We start from the raw sequence: 6898 nt of genomic DNA on the forward strand, positions 1-6898 counted from the left end.
GGTGCTTCAACCAACTCAGGAAAGACTTCGTATTTTTATATTTAAATAAATTAATTAAATATTATATAAAAATAATTAAAAATTATAAAAAATTAAAAATAAAATTTTTTTTTTTTTTTTAAAAAAAAGGCTTATATAGGCTAGCCCTTGCTTCTTGCTTTTGAGCTTACACTTGTTGACTTTTTATATATATTTCTTGGTTTAGGCTACAGAGGCTAAAGATTTGGCCGGCCTAAAGCAGACCCGACTCTGACCGAAGTGGCAGCACCAGACTTCACTTCACTTTGGCTTAGGCCTAAAATCAAAAGCTTCTGTATCTTCGGTAGAAGCAAAAAAAATTTGACAACATTAGAAAAATCTACGATGAAGGAACAAATAAAAATCATAATTATAAATATAGATATAGATAGATACATGGAAAGCCTGCTTATAGAAGCTAATGAATAAGGTTTATGTACAAATAAGTAATAAGCTAATCTTTAATGTTTTGCATGTAATTATTTTTTAAAACTAAAAATATGTCAGCTTTCTCATTTATTTTTGTGAAATTTATCAAAATATCCATACTAGATTAACTATTTAACAATTTACACTTTTGGAACCATTTATACTCAAGGTCATTTATTTATGGGTATTTTTGAAATTAAATCAAAATATAAAGGTAAATTTATAAAGTGTTAATCTTTTATATTTACTTCGATAAATTTCCCTATATGTTTTATTAGTTTTATTAGAAAGATAAGGGATAATTATGGTCTCAAAATTGTCTCTAATCCCCTAGATTATCTTTACCAATCCAATGATATTTATCACATGTTTATCATGAAATCCAATGATATTTATCACATGTTTATCATCTATGGGAGTTCATTGTTTTAGCTTCAAAAGAGGGTTTCTATGAGATTGAATAAATGAGACAGAGGAAATCTTGAATAGGATTATTTTCTCTCCCTATGTTACGCAAATGGTAATCCTTGATTTATGTTAGAAACTGTATTTTTGAATCTTTAGGCCTTAAACCTCCATGGAAGATGTATTATTTAGCTTATTGAAGATGTGAACAAGATTCTCAATTTACAGGGTTACAAAGTGTTGTACTACTAAATAAACTAACATATGTAATGCACCACCTTCCAGTACACATAAAAGGGAGGAAAATAGTGTTCTAAAAAATTAGTGCAGGTTTCAATATTTTCACACTGCTCCTCAAACTCAAGATGATTTTAAGAGAGAGCAACTTGAGTTTGGACATCTGAAGGCACACCTTAGTAACAAAGTATGAACAGAAGAAGCTTGAGCAGCTGCAATTTAGCGATCCATAGAAACTAACATATTGAACGGAGCAGTCTCGTATAACAGCAAATCAACAAGTATTGAGAACAGACATGATCGAGTAAACTTGATCATCATACAAGATGGAGTAAAGGAAAATTCTATGATCCAATAGGATTGAGTAACGAAAACTCAATCATTAAACATAGACATCCGGAACAGACAAGAATGAGTAAACTCGTTCATCATAAGATAAAGTAACGAAAAACTCCATCATCCAATATGATTGAGTAACAAAAAACTCAATCATGAAATATGATCAAGTAATGGAAAACATGATAATCAACCAGGATCGAGAAAATCAAGGCACTTGGAAGAACCAACAAAAATTAGCAGCAGATCAACAAGCAAAGTTGGACTTTAGATTCCGAGTGTTTAACATCCATGAAAAGAAGGCTTAACAGAAGACAACCCATATTAGAGTAGAGCATAACCAGGAAAAAAAAGAACATAAAACGAGAAAAGAGAAAAAAACATGTCATAGTGCAAGACCAAAGTAATACAGTAGACCACTAACCCTACCTACTTTGATGAGATGCAACTTTTTGGGAAAGGTCTTCCAAACTTTCCAAAGGTAGATAATGTGATTTATTTCTAGCAGCCGGCAATGCCTATTCAGGCATTCAGGCAGTTGCCAAAGTTGGGGAGCGAGCAAAATAGAAGTTAGAGAGAGAAAAAGGAAATTTCTCAATTTTAAGTCGCGCTCAAACCCAAGGGCATGTAAGATTGATAGAGGAAAACGGAACAAAAGAGGCCAATTCTCTTCCCACTTAACAAGGGACCCAATCTAAACCATCGACATTCGAAGGTGCAATTCATAGATGAAGGCTGGTTTGACAAGAACCATAGAAAACATAACGGAGAGTCCAAGGGGGACTTTTTTCAAATGGCGGGATTTTAACCAGGTAGTACAAGAAACCCTAGCTTTGTGCTAGCTATTGTAGGTTGAGTTCATGATGAAGAGAGTTGAACCATTTGGTCAAGTGGAAACGATATCATCTGACGATTCCTCATACTCCGATTTTGAAGATGATAAATGCCAAAAGATAAGTGGTAATGGAGCAATTGATAAGTCTGCGACAGCTGAAAGAACCAAAAAGATTGGTGGCATAGACTTCGAAAAATAAGGATGAGGGAGAAACTTGGTGGGGTAAACAAGAGAGATAATGAAGGGCAAACCTAGGGTTTTGGTGCCTCATGAACAGAGCGACTCAATCATATTGAGGATGTCACTTATCAGAGAAGCTAGAAACATAGATTTGAGGCTTGAGAGGTGATTATTTTTGGGCCTTAAGCTCCCATGGAAGATGTATTACTCAGCTTATTAAAGATACGAACAAGCGCCGCAATTTATAAGGCTGCAAAGTTGTATACTATTAAAAAAACTAACACATGTAATGAACTACCTTCCTAATGTGGGTACACATAAAATGAAAGAAAATATTGTTCCCAAATATTAGTGCGGATTTCTATATTTCCACAATTTAAGATCTTTTTAGCTCTAAGAATAGGATTTTTTGAAGATATATTGAGAAGAACCAAATTTAATTTTTGGCTCTACTATTTTAGATCAGATAAACAATGAAGAGACCCGAGTCCTTGGCCATAATAGATAATAAACTTGTGTCCTTTTAGACAAAAGATGAGCAATTTTTGACAAATACAAGCATGGAATTTGGATTTTGGAATTAAAGGGCCGAACAAGATTAGAGCCTATGAAATTTAAGAACAACCTACAAAATGACCAAAACCCACTCAAAAAAATATATGGATCAATAATAAGGGAATTGTCTGATTTGACTTGGACTTGATCAAGGCAAGTTTCCATCTATGAAACATAGACATTCATGTCCAGGGGTATGATCATGTGTAAACCCTTGATGGGCACGACACACGTGTCGACATTCTTGGGCACGCATATGACACTTCTATTAAATGTCCACTACCGTATCCATTTTTTAGACATGTTTTTTTTTTTAAAAGTGACATTTATTTTTTTTAGAAACTTCAATTTTCCTTAAAGAGTATGTTCTCTTAAAAAATAATTTAGAATAAAATATGTAGTTTAAAATAAAAAATAAGAAGTATTTTTATTTGTTAAATTAGGGCTTCCATAAGTTACTGTTACTATAAATAAAAATATGCTATATTTCGACTACCATGAAACTTTTTATAGTTTCTCCATCCCCAATTAATTTCTCCCTTTGCAAGCTATGGACCACCAATTTTTTCCTCTTCAAGTTGTTGACCACTAGATATTCATTTCTCTTCTTCAATTTTTTTCTCTTTCATTCTCGTTGTACCTTGTGTCAAGATCTTTATTTTCTATCATTTTTTTCACTAATAACATAAATTTTATTGTACATTGTCTTGCCTTAACAATTTTTTCTTAATTTTGAAAGTTTGTATTAATATTTGATATTTTTAAAATTTTGTAGTACTCTTGTCGTAGAAAGTATTGTGCTAGCATTTTATCAAATTTAAAGCTTGTAGTACTTTTGTTATATAAAGTGTAGAACTTGTTCTTGTCTCAACTTGGACCATTAATCAATTATATTTATTTTTTGAATGCTTTGATATTGTTGTATGGCATGACTTGTTGTATGTATTAAATGCATATGTGAACTACATATATGTCAATATATGTATGTGTAGACGTACAATATCTTGGGTTGATAATCTGGGAAAATTAAGATATTGAAAAAGATGTTGCACATAGAATGAGAGCTGGATGGGTGAAATGGAGATGTGTAACCATAGTTTTATGCAATCGTCACATACCAATAAAGCTGAAAAGGAAGTTCTATAGGACAGTTGTGAGACCAACTTTTATTTATGGGACAGAATGTTGGGCGGTCAAGAAACTACATACCCATAGGATGAGTATACTTGAAATAAGGATGTTGAGATGGACAAGTTGCGAGATAAGAAGGGAAATAATCCTTACTGAATACATTCTAACTCAAATAGACAATAAGATGAGAGAAAGTAGATTTAGGTGGGCTGGCCATATGCAGCACAGACTTAGTACAATACATGTTAGGATGTGCAAACTAGTACAACTGGAAGGCTAAAAAAAGACAATGGATAAGCCCAAAAAGACATGGTTAAAAGATATTGGGATTTATGACTTCACTGACGGTGTAGCCTTTGATAGAGTAAAATGGCATGCTATGATTTCATGCAGTCAACCTCAAATAAGTTGAAAAAATGCTCCGATAATGATGATATGTACATATTGACGCATGTATTTATGTAAATAATTGTACATTATATGGGCGCTTCTAGTCTAGAATTCACTTTTTGGGTTCATGAGTCGAATACTCATCCGTGTCACAATTATACGCACATGCCCGTGTCTATATAACATAGGTTTCATCTACCCCCTTGGCCGCATGGTTCTATAGTACGGAGACAAGTAAGCACCATATTCGATCAAGTACTATTTATTTCAATTTCCTCTATCCCTCTCTAATATGGGGGGCAAAAATATGATGCCTTTCTTTATCTCTCCATTTCTCTCTTTACTTCTTGGACTAGTAGAGTCATTGGCTGGCTCTTGGCCTGAATACCAACTAAACTACAAGTAAAAATTAATATTCATTTCCTCACTTAATTCTTCACTCCCTTGCTGCTAGCACAATAATGTCGGCACATGACACTTGGTTAGGGCAGACACTCTTAACCGCCTCTTTAACGATCCCGATCGATTCGCGATGCTTGATTCCGAAGTTCTTGCTAGAGATGATCTCTGAGCGTATGCTAGGGCGATCAGTGTCTAACAGGATTGATGCATCACAGTCCTGGGGAGATTTAGAGTAATTCTAAAGTTATAAGGATATGAATCCATTTCAACTGACAGAGAAAGAACAACAATACTATTACTACTTGCTTGTAATAATACTATTTTTGTGGCTAATTTCGATGTTTTAAAGCTAATATGCATAATTAATGGTGTAAATAATGTTAGTATTTTTATTTTGGAAAATACTTCTAAGTATTTCAAAATACTATAAGCTTTTATTGTAGTTATGAGGGTGGATTTTAGTCTTACATTGAAAAAAACGTGGGGGTTGAGTGGTATATGTATGTGGGCATTTTTATACCTTATGTTCATAGAACAAAGGCGTGAGTGTGAGTGAATGTGTGGAGTATGCAAAGTGTGCGATACGCAAGCATGAGCAATGACACTTGTAATACTAAACTGTGGTGCACATACAGTTCATGTGCATAGAACTTAGAAAATGCACATAATCAAGATTCAAGACAACATTCGTGTATGAAAACTAAGAGAAGACTGCCATTAATTTTTTGAAAATGATGAATTTTATGATTTTATAAGATTGGAACAAATCAGCAAGGTTTTTGTCAATATTTTGCCCCATTTCACCCATAGTGATCTAACAGATATATTTCGGCCAAAAACCATAGTTATGAAACAAAAAGTGAAGGGCATGGCATTATAGTTGGGTAAACATAAAATGGCTCAAATATTTCCTTAGACCTAGATTCAACTAACATTTTCCAAAACTATGCATTTATGTAGCTTGATGCATCTGCCTTCGCAAATGGAATTTCTTCCTTTATATAGAGAAAACATAACAAAAAAGATTCAAAAACTTAACAGAGTAAACAACCCATTTAAATATGGTAGGCATAACTGTTTTATACTTCATGAAAATTTCTTTCTCCAAACTCGATGAATGAGATTTGAACTCTGGTGATACTATGCAAATTTCCCTTAGCCATTAACACAGACATGCAACACAGGCATATATATATATATATATATATATATAGAGAGAGAGAGAGAGAGAGAGAGAGAGGGGTCTACCTGAACTTGGCAATCATGAACATGAGCATGAGTAGAGCTGCAGGAGCAGTAGGATGAGTGAGAAAGATGGGTGCCAATGTTTCTCTCACTACATCTTCCACACAAGGACATGAAGTATTGTAGAAATCATAAGACCGAGCCCCCACTGCCTAGAGTGAGAAAGCTCACCAAAAGGACGAGCAAAAGCTTTGCCATTCCAACTTTTGGGAACACAGTCCTCACTTTTCACTCTCTAGGAGCCACATGCACTGAAAAATTTTTATGGACAAGATGGATGAGTTGTTTACAACTACTTCGTAGAGATGGAGTTAATTCTCTACTCCAACGAAAATTACCTTTCTATCCCTCCAAAAAACAAAAAAAAAACCTCAAGGAGAACCCCACTAAATTTTGGAAATGTAATCTATGGGCTAACCTAGTTTAAGAAAGGATCTTAAATACTCTTTTAACACATTTCAAGCACATGTAAAGGAGATGGGCTGCGTTAAGTAGGTAGCCAACGTAAAATTTTACTAAAACTTTTTGCTAGGGACAAACCTCAAAAAAAAAAAAAAAAAAATCACACCCAAGAAAATAACATCCTAAGATTTAACAAAGACCATAAATTGAATGGTTATATACTTATATCTAAGATTTTAGGTACTCAAAACTTAATTTTCTATCATTGAAAGCATTGTTTAAAAAATTGGTTTGGCCAGATGAATGGGTTGTTTGGAAAACCAATCCAGGTTG

The 6898-nt window shown here is 33.7% G+C and overlaps 1 long non-coding RNA gene across 1 annotated transcript; it reads right to left on the reverse strand.

Annotated features, from left to right (window-relative positions):
• Positions 1-4554: 4554 nt before the first annotated feature.
• On the reverse strand, positions 4555-6590 carry LOC148783383 (uncharacterized). Its single transcript, XR_016050400.1, has 2 exons — positions 6167-6590; positions 4555-5135 (listed from the first exon to the last, which is right to left on the reverse strand). It is a non-coding gene; the product is annotated as an uncharacterized LOC148783383 (long non-coding RNA).
• Between the last annotated feature and the right edge of the window lie 308 nt (positions 6591-6898).

This window comes from Amborella trichopoda, chromosome 2, assembly GCF_054954075.1.
Source record: "Amborella trichopoda isolate Santa Cruz 75 chromosome 2, AtrichopodaSantaCruz75HAP2 v2.0, whole genome shotgun sequence".
In the NCBI taxonomy this organism is placed as follows: Eukaryota; Viridiplantae; Streptophyta; class Magnoliopsida; order Amborellales; family Amborellaceae; genus Amborella; species Amborella trichopoda.